Raw genomic sequence first — 17,926 nt, forward strand, 5'->3', positions numbered from 1 at the left:
GTTAAATATCTACTGCAAGGGGGAAACACTATCCGCAAATGTTCATGCCTGTGAAGCCTCACTACTCTGGTGTCTCCAACACCGAATTCAAGTCAACATGGCACTATTCATGGCAAAGAGGATGAATGGATTGGTGTACAATGAATCTCTCTGCCTTCCCTATGGAGCACACTTAATGAAGCTCTTCACACAACTGTGCGTTCATGACGTACATCCTGTTGGTCTAACCTCCCTCCCAATCAATTATGATTCGGTTCGACCTTTTAACGAAGAAACAGAAGGTGAGAACACACCTGCCTGGAGTGTTACGGGATCTGATGATAGTGTGGAAGATGACCAGTTCATTTCACTATTATCCTCCACTCAAATATCCATCCTTCATCGTCAGAATCGTCGAACTCACATGATCCTGCGACGCTTTCTGAACATTCTTGTTTATGGAACATGCTCATCTCACCCAAGAACATCTCATCCCATGTAGAACAAACTTAGGATTGATCTACTGTACCTTCCATGCATATTTTCATATATGCATCACTATGTTTCGTGCTTACTTTGAATAAAATGTGTGCTTGTTTGTGTTTTAATATATTTGTTTTTCCAATGTGCACAATTTAAGGGGGAGTTTTGTTCTAAGAGCGAGCTTTGTAGTGACCCGAACTTTTTCATGTTTATATATATTAAATGAAATTGATATTTATATGATTAAGTGTTTCCAACATGTTAAGCAATCAAACTTGTTAAGACTTGATTAATTGAAATAGGTTTTATATAGACAATTGACCACCCAAGTTGACCGGTGATTCACGAACGTTAAAACTTGTAAAAACTATATGATGTCATATATATGGATATATATATATATATAGTTAATATGGTATTATGATAAGTAAACATATCATTAAGTATATTAACAATGAACTACATATGTAAAAACAAGACTACTAACTTAATGATTTCGAAACGAGGCATATATGTAACAATTATCGTTGTAACGACATTTAATTGTATATATATCATATTAAGATATATTAATACATCATAATATCATGTTAATGTAATAATTTAACATCTCATTTGATATAATAAACAATGGGTTAACAACACTTAACAAGATCGTTAACCTAAAGGTTTCAAAACAACACTTACATGTAACGACTAACGATGACTTAACGACTCAGTTAAAATGTATATACATGTAGTGTTTTAATATGTATTCATAAGCTTTGGAAAGACTTCAATACACTTATCAAAATACTTCTACTTAACCAAAATGCTTACAATTACTACAATTACATCCTCGTTCAGTTTCATCAACAATTCTACTCGTATGCACCTGTATTCGTACTCATACAATACACAGCTTTTAGATGTATGTACTATTGGTATATATATACTCCAATGATCAGCTCTTAGCATCCCATGTGAGTCACCTAACACATGTGGGAACCATCATTTGGCAACTAGCATGAAATATCTCATAAAATTACAAAAATGTTAGTAATCATTCATGACTTATTTACATGTAAAACAATTACACATCCTTTATATCTAATCCATATACCAACGAACAAAAACACCTATAAACACTTTCATTTTTCAATTTTATTCATCTAATTGATCTCTCTTAAGTTCTATCTTCAAGTTCTAAGTGTTCTTAATAAATTCTATAAGTTCTAGTTTCATAAAATCAAGAATACTTCCAAGTTTGCTAGCTTACTTCCAATCTTATAAAGTGATCATCCAACCTCAAGAAATCTTTCTTATTTATAGTAAGATATCTTTCTAATACAAGGTAATACTCATATTCAAACTTTGATTCAATTTCTATAACTATAACAATCTTATTTCGAGTGGAAATCTTACTTGAACTTGTTTTCGTGTCATGATTCTGCTTCAAGAACTTTCAAGCCATCCAAGGATCCTTTGAAGCTAGATATATTTTTCTCATTTATAGTAGGTTTACCTACTAAAATTAAGGTAGTAATGATGTTCATAACATCATTCGTTTCATACATATAAAACTACTTTATTCGAAGGTTTAAACTTGAAATCATTAGAACATAGTTTAGTTAATTCTAAACTTGTTCGCAAAAAAAAGTTAATCCTTTTAACTTGACTTTTAAAATCAACTAGACACATGTTCTATATCTATATGATATGCTAACTTAATGATTTAAAACCTGAAAACACGAAAAATACCGTCAAACTGGATATACGCCGTCGTAGTAACACCGCGGGCTGTTTTGGGTTAGTTAATTAAAAACTATGATAAACCTTGATTTAAAAGTTTTTCTTCTGAGAAAATGATTTTTCTTATGAACATGATACTATATCCAAAAATCATGGTTAAACTCAAAGTGAAAGTATGTTTTCAAAAATGGTCATCGAGACGTCGTTCTTTCAACTGAAATGACTACCTTTACAAAAATGACTTGTAACCTATATTTCTGACTATAAACTTATACTTTTTATGTATAGATTCATAAACTTAAGTTCAATATTAAACCATAACAATTGGATTCACTCAAAACGGATTTAAAACGAAGAAGTTATGGGTAAAACAAGATTGGATATTTTTGCTTGTTGTAGCTACGTGAAAATTGGTAACAAATCTATATTAATCATATCCTAGCTAACTTGGATTGTATTATACATGTATTCTAATATATTATGTAATCTTGGGATACCATAGACACGTATGCAAATATTTTGACATATCATATCGACCCATCTATATATATTATTTGGAACAACCATAGACACTCTATATGCAGTAATGTTGGAGCTAGCTATGCAGGGTTGAGGTTGATTCTAAAAATATATATACTTTGAGTTGTGATCTAGCCTGAGACATGTATACACTGGATCATGGATTGGGTCAAGATAATATATATCAATTTATTTTCTGTACATCTAACTATGGACAACTAGTTGTAGGTTACTAACGAGGACAGCTGACTTAATAAACTTAAAACATTAAAACGTATTAAAAATGTTGTAAATATATTTTGAACATACTTTGATATATATGTACATATTTGTTATAGGTTCGTGAATTGACCAGTGGCCAAGTCTTACTTCCCGACGAAGTAAAAATATGTGAAAGTGAGTTATAGTCCCACTTTTAAAATCTAATATTTTGGGATGAGAATACATGCAATTTTATAAATGTTTTACGAAATAGACACAAGTAAATGAAATTACATTATATGGGTGAATGATCGAAGCCGAATATGCTTCTTTTTAGCTTGATAGCCTAAGAATTTGGGAACATACCCCAAATTGACGCGAATCCTAAAGATAGATCTATCGGGCCCAACAAGCCCCATTCTGGAATTTGGAATGCTTTAGTACTTCGAAATTATCATATTCGACGGGTGTCCCGGAATGATGGGAATATTCTATATGCATCTTGTTAATGTCGGTTACCAGGTGTTCACCATATGAATGAATTTTATCTCTATGTATGGGATGTATATTGAAATATGAAATCTTGTGGTCTACTATTATGATTTGATAATATATAGGTTAAACCTATAAGTCACCAACATTTTTGTTGACGTTTTAAGCATGTTTATTCTCAGGTGATTATTAAGAGCTTCCGCTGTTGCATACTAAATAAGGACAAAATTTGGAGTCCATGCTTGTATGATATTATGTAAAAACTGCGTTCAAGAAATTTATTTTTGATGTAATATATTCTTACTGTAAACCATTATGTAATGGTCGTGTGTAAATGGTATATTTTAGATTATCATTATTTGATAATCTACGTAATGCTTTTTAAACCTTTATCGATAAAATAATGGTTATGGTTGTTTTAAAAATGAATGCAGTCTTTGAAAAACGTCTCATATAGAGGTCAAAACCTCGCGACGAAATCAATTAATATGGAACGTTTATAATCAATATGAACGGGACATTTCAGTTGGTATCCGAGCGTTGTCTTAGAGAACCAGAAATTTGCATTAGTGTGTCTTATCGAGTTTGTAAGGATACATTAGTGAGTCTAGACTTCGACCGTGTTTTCTTTAAAAACGATTGCTTAACACTTTTGTTGGAAACTATATATTATTAACATGTAAATATTATGTGATATATTAACCTCTTAATGTGGTTGATATTGTGTGATAGATGTCTACCACTAGTACAAATCTCATCGACTCACCTAATAATAATGAAGAGTCGAATATAATTTGGGAAGATTCACAAATTCCCGAAGAGGAACCAGAAGAAGAGGAACCGGAAGAAGAGGAATCAGAAGAGGAGGAACCGGAAGAGGAGAAACCGGAAGAAGAAGAGGTTCCGAAGGATGAAATTTTGATACCTATAGTAAATCGATTAAATAAAAGAAAATCATCAACCAATGAACCAAAGTTAAAAATGGTCAATGGTGTTTCCGCCGAGGAAGCAAAATATTGAGAAGATTACCAATTTTCTGATGAATCGGATCCCGATGAGGATTCCGATGATGTTATAGAAATTACCTCGACCCAATTTAATATGGCAAAAGAAAATAATAAGGGAAAAGGTATAAAAATAGAAAAACCTGATTCCAATCCCGATGAACTTTATATGTATCGGCAACGTCCGTATTTCCTAAATTGTAACAATAACCCGGGAACCTCTAAATCACCAGGTTTTTCTAAACCATTGTGGAAAATGACGGCTCGTATTAGAGGAACATCATATATCCCTAGAAAATTAGGAAAACGAACCAAGTCCGAAGAAGAAGAAACCAGTGATTCAGATTAGAGGGTTGTAATCATGTTGTGTATTATATGTATTGTAGTGTGCTTGTACTTTTATGTTCTATGTAAAAATTTCTTGTATTGTTTGTTAATTATCTTTTACGAATCTAATCCTTGTCTATTTTACAGTATAAAAACACAAAATGGACGTTAAGGATAGACAACCAAAAATTTTAGAAGACCTACCAGGAGATATGATTGATGAAATCTTGTCTAGAGTCGGGCAGAATTCATCAGCACAATTAGTTACGGCAAAATTAGTTTGTCAAACGTTTGAAAGACATTCCAGGCATGCCTTAGTATATTAAAGGCTTTCCTTTGAAAGATGGGGTATATCACATTGGGGAGACTTTAAGTTACGCCAAGTTTTCTTTAAGGCATTTATTGCGGGAAACCCAGATGTAATTTTACGCTACGGGTTACGAACCTATTTTGACTCAACATATCCCAACATAGGACTCCGTTCTATAGAAAGAGCTTCTAACATGCAACATAAAGAAGCATGTTATGCTTACGGGTTAGTGATGTTCACTTCTTACCAAAGTGAGAAAAAGAACATCGGATTGCAACTTTTAAATAAAACCTTCCCACAAGTGACGGATTCAGTAGTTGGGGTGAGAAACAAGGTTTTTAGATTATTACGGGGCTGTTGGACATTACGAAACCCTCGTCCTTTTGATGACATTACAACATGCTACCTAGCCAATGGTCATAACAGTTATTTTTCACAAGACCAAGGATGGGAAGTCATCTTAGTAAAACTAGAATGCATGACTTGTTTATGGACTTATGAATTACGTGTCTTTATTTCCTTTGCTGAACAACTTGCGTATTAACTAGATTTTTCTTCAAAACTGTCCTGTATCAAAGTGTACTATATTTCATGTTATATGTAGTATAGCGAAGTTCTAAGTTTGAAGAATATTTGTATGTGATATATTATTATAATCTGTTTTTCATATAGAATTGTAGTAGTTGAATTGTATATTAGCTACTAAGTATGAACTTAACGGGTAGGTAGTACCGAATTTAAACTTATAAAACGCTAATATGAAGAAAAAACTTTTATAAATGAGTTCATATTATGCTACGAAATACTATTGACTACTCTTAATATTCTGTATGATTAACTCGATTCAGTTGGCTATTTTGAAGGAAATGGCACCGGCGACTCATCAGAATTTGAAAATGAGCGAGGAAGACTTCCGTGTTTTCATTGCAGCAAACATAGCCGTAGTACAGGCTGAGATGCAAAATAACAATAACTCTGGATCTAGCAGTGGAACTAATTCCACAAGAACTCGTGTCGGATGCTCCTACAAAGAATTCACTGCCTGCAAACCTTTGGAATTTGATGGAACCGAAGGACCAATTGGATTGAAACGGTGTACCGAGAAAGTCGAATTAGTGTTTGCCATAAGTAAGTGTAATGAAGAGGACAAAGTTAAGTACGCTACACATACCTTCATAGGTACTGCGTTAACGTGGTGGAACACCTATCTTGAACAGGTAGGACAAAATGCTGCTTACGCACTACCGTGGTCGGCATTCAAGCAATTGATGAACGAGCAGTACCGTCCTAGAAACGAAGTCAATAAACTCAAGGTAGAACTTAGGGAGTTACGAACACAAGGGTTCGACATTACCACATATGAACGACGATTCACAGAGTTGTGCCTATTGTGTCCGGGAGAGTTCGAAGATGAAGAAGAGAAGATCGACGCATTTGTAAAAGGGTTACCAGTAAGGATTCAAGAAGATGTGAGTGCACACGAGCCCGCTTTCATACAAAAGGCAAGTCGAATGGCTCATAAACTCATAAATCAGATTGAGGGAAGAATTAAGGAGCTGGCGGCCGAAGAAGCCAACACGAAACAACTCAAGAGGAAGTGGGAGGAAAACGGTGACAAGAGTCACCAGAACAACAACAATTACAACCACAATCGCAACAACTATCCCAATAACCGCAACAACAATCGCAACAATAACCGTAATCCTAATAATAACTACAACAAATATCCCAACAACAACAACAACTAAAACAACCGTTCCAACAACAATAACAATCTCAACAACAACCTCAATAACAACAACGGCAACAAAAACCAAAAATTCCAAAGGTGTGAAGAGTACCACCGTAATGGGTTCTGCACGACATTTTGCACCAAGTGTAAAAGAACTGGCCATGGAGCGAAAAAGTGTGAGGTCTACGGACCAAAGTTTAACAGAACTAAAGGAACAAATAGTGGCGAAACAAGTAATGCCGCCTTTGTTTGTTATAGATGTGGAAAAACGGGCCACATTAGAAGTAATTTCCCGAATTAGGGGAATACTAATGGGTAGGGCCGCGGAAGATTTTTCAATATTAATACGACAGAAGCGCAAGAAGACCTGGAGCTTGTTACGGGTACGTTTCTTATTGATAATAAATCTACTTATGTTTTATTTGATTCTGGTGCGGATAGAAGCTATATGAGTAGAGATTTTTGTGCTAAATTAAGTTGCCCATTGACGCCTTTGGATAGTAATTTTTTACTCAAATTAGCAAACGGTAAATTAATTTCAGCAGATAATATATGTCGGGATAGAGAAATTAAACTGGGGGATGAAACGTTTAAAATTGATTTAATACCAGTCGAGTTAGGGAGTTTTGATGTAATAATTGGTATGGACTGGTTGAAAAAGGTGAGAGCAGAGGTCGTTTGTTACAAAAATGTGATTCGCATTGTGCGTGAAAAAGGAAAACCTTTAATTTGTACGGAGAAAAGAACAACGCAAAATTAAATCTTATTAGTAGTGTGAAGGCACAGAAACTAATAAGAAAGGGTTGTTACATCATTCTAGCACACATCAAGGAAGTTAAACCTGAAGAAAAGAACATCAGTGATGTTCCCGTCGCAAAAGAATTTCCCGATGTATTTCCGAAAGAATTACCGGGATTACCCCCACATCGATCCATTGAATTTCAAATAGACCTTGTACCAGGAGCTGCACCAATAGCTCGTGCTCCATACAGACTCGCACCCAGCGAAATGAAAGAATTACAAAGTCAGTTACAGGAACTTTTAGAGCGTGGTTTCATTCGACCAAGTACATCACCATGGGGAGCTCCTGTTCTGTTTGTCAAGAAGAAAGATGGTACATTCAGGTTGTGTATCGACTACCGAGAGTTGAACAAACTTACCATCAAGAACCGTTACCCATTACTGAGAATCGACGATTTGTTTGATCAACTACAAGGCTCGTCGGTTTATTCGAAGATTGATTTACGTTCTGGGTATCACCAAATGCAGGCGAAGGAGGATGACATTTCGAAGACTGCTTTTAGGACGCGTTACGGTCATTACGAGTTTATGGTTATGCCGTTTGGATTGACTAACGCACCAGCTGTGTTCATGGACCTCATGAACCGAGTGTGTGGGCCATATCTTGACAAGTTTGTCATTGTCTTCATCGATGACATACTTATTTACTCGAAGAATGATCAAGAGCACGAAGAACATTTGAGGAAAGTGCTAGAGTTTCTAAGAAAAGAATAACTGTACGCTAAGTTTTCAAAGTGTGCATTTTGGTTAGAAGAAGTTCAATTCCTCGATCATATAGTGAATAAAGAAGGTATTCAGGTGGATACAGCAAAGATTGAAATCGTTGAAAAGTGGGAAACCCTGAAAACTCCGAAACACATACGCCAATTTTTAGGACTAGCTGGTTACTACAGAAGGTTCATCCAAGATTTTTCCAAAATCGCAAAACCCTTGACTGCATTAACGCATAAAGGGAAGAAATTTGAATGGAAGGATGAACAAGAAAAAGCGTTTCAATTGTTGAAGAAAAAATTAACTACGACACCTATATTGTCATTACCTGAAGGGAATGATGATTTTGTGATATATTGTGACGCCTCAAAGCAAGGTCTCAGTTGTGTATTAATGCAACGAATGAAGGTAATTGCTTATGCATCTAGACAATTGAAGATTCACGAGCAGAATTATACGACACATGATTTGGAATTAGGCGCAGTTGTTTTTGCATTAAATACTTGGAGGCACAACTTATATGGAGTCAAAAGTATTATATATACCGACCACAAAAGTCTTTAACACATATTTAATCAGAAACAACGGAACATGAGGCAGCGCAGGTGGATTGAATTGCTGAATGATTACGAATTTGAGATTAATTACCACCCAGGAAAGGCAAATGTGGTAGCCGATGCCTTGAGCAGAAAGGACAGAGAACCTATTCGAGTAAAAGCTATGAATATAATGATTCACACTAACCTTACTACTCAAATAAAGGAGGCGCAACAAGGAGTTTTAAAAGAGGGAAATTTAAAGGATGAAATACCCAAAGGATCGGAGAAGCATCTTAATATTCGGGAAGATGGAACCCGGTATAGGACTGAAAGGATTTAGGTACCAAAATTTGGAGATATGAGAGAAATGGTACTTAGAGAAGCTCATAAAATCAGATACTCAATACATCTTGGAACGGGGAAGATGTACAAAGATCTCAAGAAACATTTTTGGTGGACCGGTATGAAAGCCGATGTTGCTAAATACGTAGGAGAATGTTTGACGTGTTCTAAGGTCAAAGCTGAGCATCAGAAACCATCAGGTCTACTTCAACAACCCGAAATCCCGGAATGGAAATGGGAAAACATTACCATGGATTTCATCACTAAATTGCCAAGGACTGCAAGTGGTTTTGATACTATTTGGGTAATAGTTGATCGTCTCACCAAATCAGCACACTTCCTGCCAATAAGAGAAGATGACAAGATGGAGAAGTTAGCACGACTGTATTTGAAGGAAGTCGTCTCCAGACATGGAATACCAATCTCTATTATCTCTGATAGGGATGGCAGATTTATTTCAAGATTCTGGCAGACATTACAACAAGCATTAGGAACTCGTCTAGACATGAGTACTGCCTATCATCCACAAATTGATGGGCAGAGCGAAAGGACGATACAAACACTAGAAGACATGCTACGAGCATGTGTTATTGATTTCGGAAATAGTTGGGATCGACACCTACCATTAGCAGAATTTTCTTACAACAACAGCTACCATTCAAGCATTGAGATGGCGCCGTTTGAAGCACTTTATGGTAGAAAGTGCAGGTCTCCGATTTGTTGGAGTGAAGTGGGGGATAGATAGATTACGGGTCCGGAGATAATACAAGAAACTACCGAGAAGATCATCCAAATTCAACAACGGTTGAAAACCGCCCAAAGTCGACAAAAGAGCTACGCTGACATTAAAAGAAAAGATATAGAATTTGAAATTGGAGAAATGGTAATGCTTAAAGTTGCACCTTGGAAAGGCATTGTTCGATTTGGTAAACGAGGGAAATTAAATCCAAGGTATATTGGACCATTCAAGGTTATTGATCGTGTCAGACCAGTAGCTTACCGACTTGAGTTACCTCAACAACTCGCGGCTGTACATAACACTTTCCACGTCTCGAATTTGAAGAAATATTTTGCTAAAGAAGATCTCACTATTCCGTTAGATGAAATCCAAATCAACGAAAAACTTCAATTCATCGAAGAACCCGTCAAAATAATGGATCGTGAGGTTAAAAGACTTAAGCAAAACAAGATATCAACTGCTAAGGTTCGATGGAATGCTCGTAGAGGACCCGAGTTCACCTGGGAATGAGAAGATCAGAAGAAAAAGAAATACCCGCACTTATTTTCAGAAGATACGTCAACACCTCCAACTGCTTAAAATTTCGGGACGAAATTTATTTAACGGGTAGGTACTGTAGTGACCTGAACTTTTCCATGTTTATATATATTAAATGAAATTGATATTTATATGATTAAGTGTTTCCAACATGTTAAGAAATCAAACTTGTTAAGACTTGATTAATTGAAATAGGTTTTATATAGACAATTGACCACCCAAGTTGACCGGTGATTCACGAACGTTAAAACTTGTAAAAACTATATGATGTCATATATATGGATATATATATATATATATAGTTAACATGGTATTTTGATAAGTAAACATATCATTAAGTATATTAATAATGAACTACATATGTAAAAACAAGACTACTAACTTAATGATTTCGAAAAGAGGCATATATGTAACGATTATCGTTGTAACGACATTTAATTGTATATATATCATATTAAGATATATTAATACATCATAATAACATGTTAATGTAATAATTTAACATCTCATTTGATATAATAAATAATGGGTTAACAACACTTAACAAGATCGTTAACCTAAAGGTTTCAAAACAACACTTACATGTAACGACTAACGATGACTTAACGACTCAGTTAAAATGTATATACATGTAGTGTTTTAATATGTATTCATACACTTTTGAAAGACTTCAAGACACTTATCAAAATACTTCTACTTAACAAAAATTCTTACAATTACATCCTCGTTCAGTTTCATCAACAATTCTACTCGTATGCACCCGTATTCGTACTCGTACAATACACAGCTTTTAGATGTATGTACTATTGATATATATATACTCCAATGATCAGCTCTTAGCATCCCATGTGAGTCACCTAACACATGTGGGAACCATCACTTGGCAACTAGCATGAAATATCTCATAAAATTACAAAAATATTAGTAATCATTCATGACTTATTTACATGTAAAGAAAATTACACATCCTTTATATCTAACCCATATACCAACGACCAAAAACACCTACAAACACTTTCATTCTTCAATTTTCTTCATCTAATTGATCTCTCTCAAGTTCTATCTTCAAGTTCTAAGTGTTCTTCATAAATTCTATAAGTTCTAGTTTCATAAAATAAAGAATACTTCCAAGTTTGCTAGCTTACTTTCAATCTGGTAAAGTGATCATCCAACCTCAAGAAATCTTTCTTATTTACAGTAGGTTATCTTTCTAATACAAGGTAATACTCATATTCAAACTTTGATTCAATTTTTATAACTATAACAATCTTATTTTGAGTGGAAATCTTACTTGAACTTGTTTTCGTGTCATGATTCTGCTTCAAGAACTTTCAAGCCATCCAAGGATCCTTTGAAGCTAGATCTATTTTTCTCACTTCCAGTAGGTTTATCCACAAAACCTGAGGTAGTAATGATGTTCATAACATCATTCGATTCATATATATAAAACTACCTTATTTGAAGGTTTAAACTTGAAATCACTAGAACATAGTTTAGTTAATTCTAAACTTGTTCGCAAACAAAAGTTAATCCTTCTAACTTTACTTTTAAAATAAACTAAACACATGTTCTATATCTATATGATATGCTAACTTAATGATTTAAAACCTGAAAACACGAAAAACACCGTAAAACTGGATATACGCCGTCGTAGTAACACCGCGGGCTGTTTTGGGTTAGTTAATTAAAAACTATGATAAACTTTGATTTAAAAGTTGTTCTTCTGGGAAAATGATTTTTCTTATGAACATGAAACTATATCCAAAAATCATGGTTAAACTCAAAGTGGAAGTATGTTTTCCAAAATGGTCATCTAGACATCGTTCTTTCTACAAAAATGACTACCTTTATAAAAACGACTTATAACCTGTATTTCTAACTATAAACTTATACTTTTTTTGTATATATTCATAAACTTAAGTTCATTATGAAACTATAGCAATTGGATTCACTCAAAATGGATTTAAAATGAAGAAGTTATGGGTAAAACAAGATTGGATATTTTTGCTTGTTCTAGCTACGTGAAAATTGTTAACAAATCTATATTAATCATATCCTAGCTAACTTGTATTGTATTATACATGTATTCTAATATATTATGTAATCTAGGGATACCATAGACACGTATGCAAATGTTTTGACATATCATATCGACCCATCTATATATATTATTTGGAACAACCATAGACACTCTATATGCAGTAATGTTGGAGTTAGCTATACAGGGTTGAGGTTGATTCCAAAAATAAATATACTTTGAGTTGTGATCTAGCCTGAGACGTGTATACACTGGGTCGTGGATTGGGTCAAGATAATATATATCAATTTATTTTCTGTACATCTAACTATGGACAACTAGTTGTAGGTTACTAACGAGGACAACTGACTTAATAAACTTAAAACATTAAAACGTATTAAAAATGTTGTAAATATATTTTGAACAAACTTTGATATATATGTACATATTTGTTATAGGTTCGTGAATCGACCAGTGGCCAAGTCTTACTTCCCGACGAAGTAAAAATCTGTGAAAGTGAGTTATAGTCCCACTTTTAAAATCTAATATTTTGGGATGAGAATACATGCAGTTTTATAAATGTTTTACGAAATAGACACAAGTAATTGAAACTACATTATATGGGTGAATGATCGAAGCCGAATATGCCCCTTTTGCTTGGTAGCCTAAGAATTAGTAAACCGATCTACTAATTGACGCGAATCCTAAAGATTGATCTATTGGGCCTAACGAACCCTATCCAAAGTACCGGATGCTTTAGTACTTCGAATTCGTTTTTATCATGTCCGAAGGATTTCCCGGAATGATAGGGGATATTCTTATATGCATCTTGTTAATATCGGTTACCAGGTGTTCACCATATGAATGATTTTTATCTCTATGTATGGGATGTATATTGAAATATGAAATCTTGTGGTCTATTATTATGATTTGATAATATATAGGTTAAACCTATAACTCACCAACATTTTTGTTGACGTTTTAAGCATGTTTATTCTCAGGTGATTATTAAGAGCTTCCGCTGTTGCATACTAAAATAAGGACAAGATTTGGAGTCCATGCTTGTATGATATTATGTAAAAACTGCATTCTAGAAACTTATTTTTGATGTAATATATTCTTATTATAAACCATTATGTAATGGTCGTGTGTAAACGGTATATTTTAGATTATCATTATTTGATAATCTACGTAATGCTTTTTAAACCTTTATAGATAAAATAAAGGTTATGGTTGTTTTAAAAATGAATGCAGTCTTTGAAAAACGTCTCATATAGAGGTCAAAACCTCACAACTAAATCAATTAATATGGAACATTTATAATCAATATGAACGGGACATTTCAATTTAAACGCTGTAAAAATCGTCAAATAAATCATGTAGTATCTTGATAGCAACTGGAAGCTCTTGGTTCTGCTCTTTTGTCAAACCGGGTTTCGAGCGTCGTTTTAAAAATTATCAAAGTTGCTCACCTGAGCGCACTTGTACATTTTTCTGAAATGCTGAAAATCAGAAACTTAAATTGTCAAAATAAAATTTTCAATCGTCGAGATCATTTGAATACGAATTAGGTGCTTCAATAAATCATGTTGTAACTTTGTGGTAAGAAGAGGCTCTCAACTTTGCCTGTTCGTCAATCCAAGATCTGTGAATTTTTATAAAAATAGTCAAAGTAGGTCACTTGGTCATATTTATACTTTTTCTAAAAAGCTGAAACAAAATCATTGAAATGTCGAAACGGCATCGGTTGCCACGAGTTACTCAAATCGAGTTGGCTCCTGAAAATTTTTGTGTAGTCTTTTTGTGGTAAAACGTAGCACTGGGAATTGGCTGTTTATCAAGAGAGGTCCCACTGATTTTTATAAAAATTCTCAAAGTGGACAGTTTAGTCATTTTTACAATATTTTTGAAATTGTAATTTTCTTAAGTCATTTAACTAGCAAGGCTAATATTATGATAATATGATGTTGAAATAAGTATAAATAAAAAGATCATTTTTAGGTCATGTTGACTTTTAACGTTGACTGTTGATTTTTTTTAAGTTGATCGTTGACCGCGACTACTGACTTTCTAAATAAGACCTTTTGAATTAACTTAGGATAAAATAATATTTCTTAATATAATCCAATACTTAGGTTATAAAACTTATGATTTGTACTTAATAAATCTTTAATTTTAATACGTATGTTATATAATTTAATTATTCTAATAATTAAACTTATGATAACTAATAATTAATTATTATTAATAATACTTATGTTAATGATAATTAAATATAAAATACTCATGATATAAATTAATTATTATTTAATTAATTAAATACTAATGATATAATTTAATTATTAAATGCTTATTGAATTTAATAATATATTTGAATACTTATGATGTAACAATTTAATTAAAAACTTATGTTATGATTAATATTCTAATATTAATTACTATAATTATACTATAATTAATAACTCATTATTAATTAAAAATATTAAAAATATAATTAATATTTAATTATTAATTAAGTACTTATGATATATCTACTATGTCATTAAGCTTATGATAAATTAATTAAATTAATCTAATCTAATTTAATTAAACTTATAATATATCAAAATAAATACTTATTCAAACTTTTCGTCACATAATTTCAAAGGCACTTCAAGCACTAGGACTATCATGCATTGACCTGACCTAAGTTAGACTTTTACTTACATACTTTCGTTATTAGGTTGGAGTCTTTGATCATCCGTGATCATTTTATCTTGTGCTTGTTGGATTACTATCTACTTTGCACTCTAAGGTGAGTTATAGTCCCATCTTTTCTACTCTTTTAAATCTTTTGGGATGAGAATACATGCTTTTTGTTTTACATATTAGACACAAGTGCTAAAAAGTTATAAATTATTCATTGTGAGTTGAACGAAAATATACCTTAGTTTGGAACATTTAATTACTGGTTTTTGCTGGTAAACGTGAATCCTATGGATAGATCTATCGGGCCTGACCGCCCCATTTCATGCTAGCCGCGCTAGCAATTTATAACGAAATGTCTAGTACTTCGAAGAAGATACACTTGTTCAGTGTATATATATAAGGGTAAATAAATTGAGGAATGTTATGTTGCCAAACGCTCACGGAAGATGTAATAATATTTTTAAGACGTTTCTCATCATTAAATCTTGTGGTCTAATGATATTCAAGTTGTTTTATTAAACCTATATCTCACCAACACTTTTATGTTGACAGTTTACTCGCATGTTTTATTTTCAGGTACATAAGTGATATGATTATTTGCTTCCGCTGGATAGAGAGTCTGGATATTGTGTCACAGATTTTATTTAAACAATTATTACTGTTGCATTCACTTTTCATACATTTTATTATTATGGTAGTAGGTTTACTTTTTGGTCAACATTTGTTAAGTTTGGTTTGACTTTAAAACATTTAAAATGTTGGATTTCCTTTTTGGGTAATCTCTTTCAATAAATGAATGCAATGATTGTTTAAAAATGTTCATATAGAGTTTTCGATCAAGGTTATGGGACCAAGTAAACGTTGGTCGTCAAGGTTAATTTGATGGGACGTTTCAGCTGCCGACAGATCACTCCCATTCTTCCAAACGTTAAAGGGTTGCTTGAGCAAGAAAGACTTCGTCTGGACGAATGAAGCCGAGAAGGCCTTCCAAGATGTAAAGACATTCTTAAAAGAACTGCCCACGCTAACGGCACCAATACCGGGAGAAACCCTCACGATATACCTTGCCGCCTCCTCCGAGGCAATCAGCTCGGTACTAATTGCCGACAGAGGTAAAACTCAGATGCCGGTATACTTCGTAAGCAAAGTGTTACAGAACGGGGAAGTAAACTACCCAGCCATGGAAAAGTTAATTTACGCCTTAGTGCACACTGCAAAGTGGTTACGGCAGTATATTCAAGCACATCTGATTCAAGTTTACACAGATCAACCGATCAAACACGTCCTGACTCGACCGGAGATTTCCAGGAGAATGGAAAAATGGGCAATAGAACTTGGCGAGCACGAAATCACCTTCCTCCCGAGACATTCAGTCAAGGGCCAAGTCATCGCTGCTGGTAGAGCTCCCTTCTGATATGGTCAAACAAGGTGAAACTACCGTAACAAGAAGGGAAACGGATGAATTCTGGGAGTTATTTACAGACAGAACATCAAGCAAGGAGAGGGCTAGCATAGGTCTACTTCTTGTTTCCCCGAACGGAGAAGAAATAACCGATACCATCCGGCTAAAGTTTGCAGCCTCAAACAATGAGATCAAGTATGAAGCTCTAATAGCTGGATTACGCTTGGCAAAAAGCATTGATGTACAACAACTCACAGCTTATGTCGATTCGCAACTGGTAGCAAGCCAGTTAAACGACAATTTTGAGGTAAGAGACACATCGATGCAATAATACCTAGAGCTTACAAAGACATTAACCAAAACCTTCGCGGCATTTGAAATAAAGTAAATCCCCCGTAACCGTAACAAGAAAGCAGATGCTTTGAGCAAGCTTGCCTCTTTGCTTTACGATCACTTCACCAAAAAGGTTATGGTGGAAGTACTAGAAAGAAAGTCAACCGACGAGGATACCCTCATGGCAACAATCACAACAGAAGAAGAATGTTGGATGACACCTTTCATAAAATACCTTGTCGATGGTACCCTCCCGGAAGACAAGCTATAAGCCCATAGATTACGAATGCGAGCTCCAATGTATTACTTTAAAAATGGCATCCTGTATAGAAAATCGTTCACAGAGCCTTATTTAAGATGCGTTGGTCCAACGCAGGCCAAATAGATCATACATAAAATGCACGAAGGAGCCTGCTCGACACACTCCGGCTACAGAACAATAGTTGGCAGGATCAAAAGAATGGGTTATTTTTTTCAACACATGTACCTAGACGCATATGATCTAATCGTAAACTGTGAGGAATGTCAAATACATGCTCTCATCAACCGATCCCCTCGCCGCAACATGGTCCCAATACACGCGGCTTGGTCGTTCTGCAAATGAGGAATCGACATTGTCGGTCCATTCCCAAGAGGTGTTGGAAATGTCAAGTTCGTAGTTGTCGCAATTGATTACTTTACAAAGTAGGTCGAAGCAAGACCACTAAGCACGATTACCGGAAGAAAAATCCTAACCTTTGTATGGGAAGACATCGTTTGTCGTTTCGGCTTACCACGCGAGATAGTCAGCGACAACGGCGCACAATTTGCACACAATCCTTTTAAAGATTGGTGCGTAGACATGGATATACAGCAGTCGTTCACTTCCGTGGCATATCCACAGGCTAACGGTCAAGTCAAAGTCACTAACACTGACAAGGCTAGGTGGACGAACTCCAACATGTACTATGGGCACACCGAATAACACCAAAAGATAGTACAAATGAAACACCCTTCAGTCTGGTATGCGGCACTGAAGCGGTTATCCCAGCTGAAGTGC

The sequence above is a fragment of the Rutidosis leptorrhynchoides genome, chromosome 5, assembly GCF_046630445.1.
Source record: "Rutidosis leptorrhynchoides isolate AG116_Rl617_1_P2 chromosome 5, CSIRO_AGI_Rlap_v1, whole genome shotgun sequence".
Classification (NCBI taxonomy): domain Eukaryota; kingdom Viridiplantae; phylum Streptophyta; class Magnoliopsida; order Asterales; family Asteraceae; genus Rutidosis; species Rutidosis leptorrhynchoides.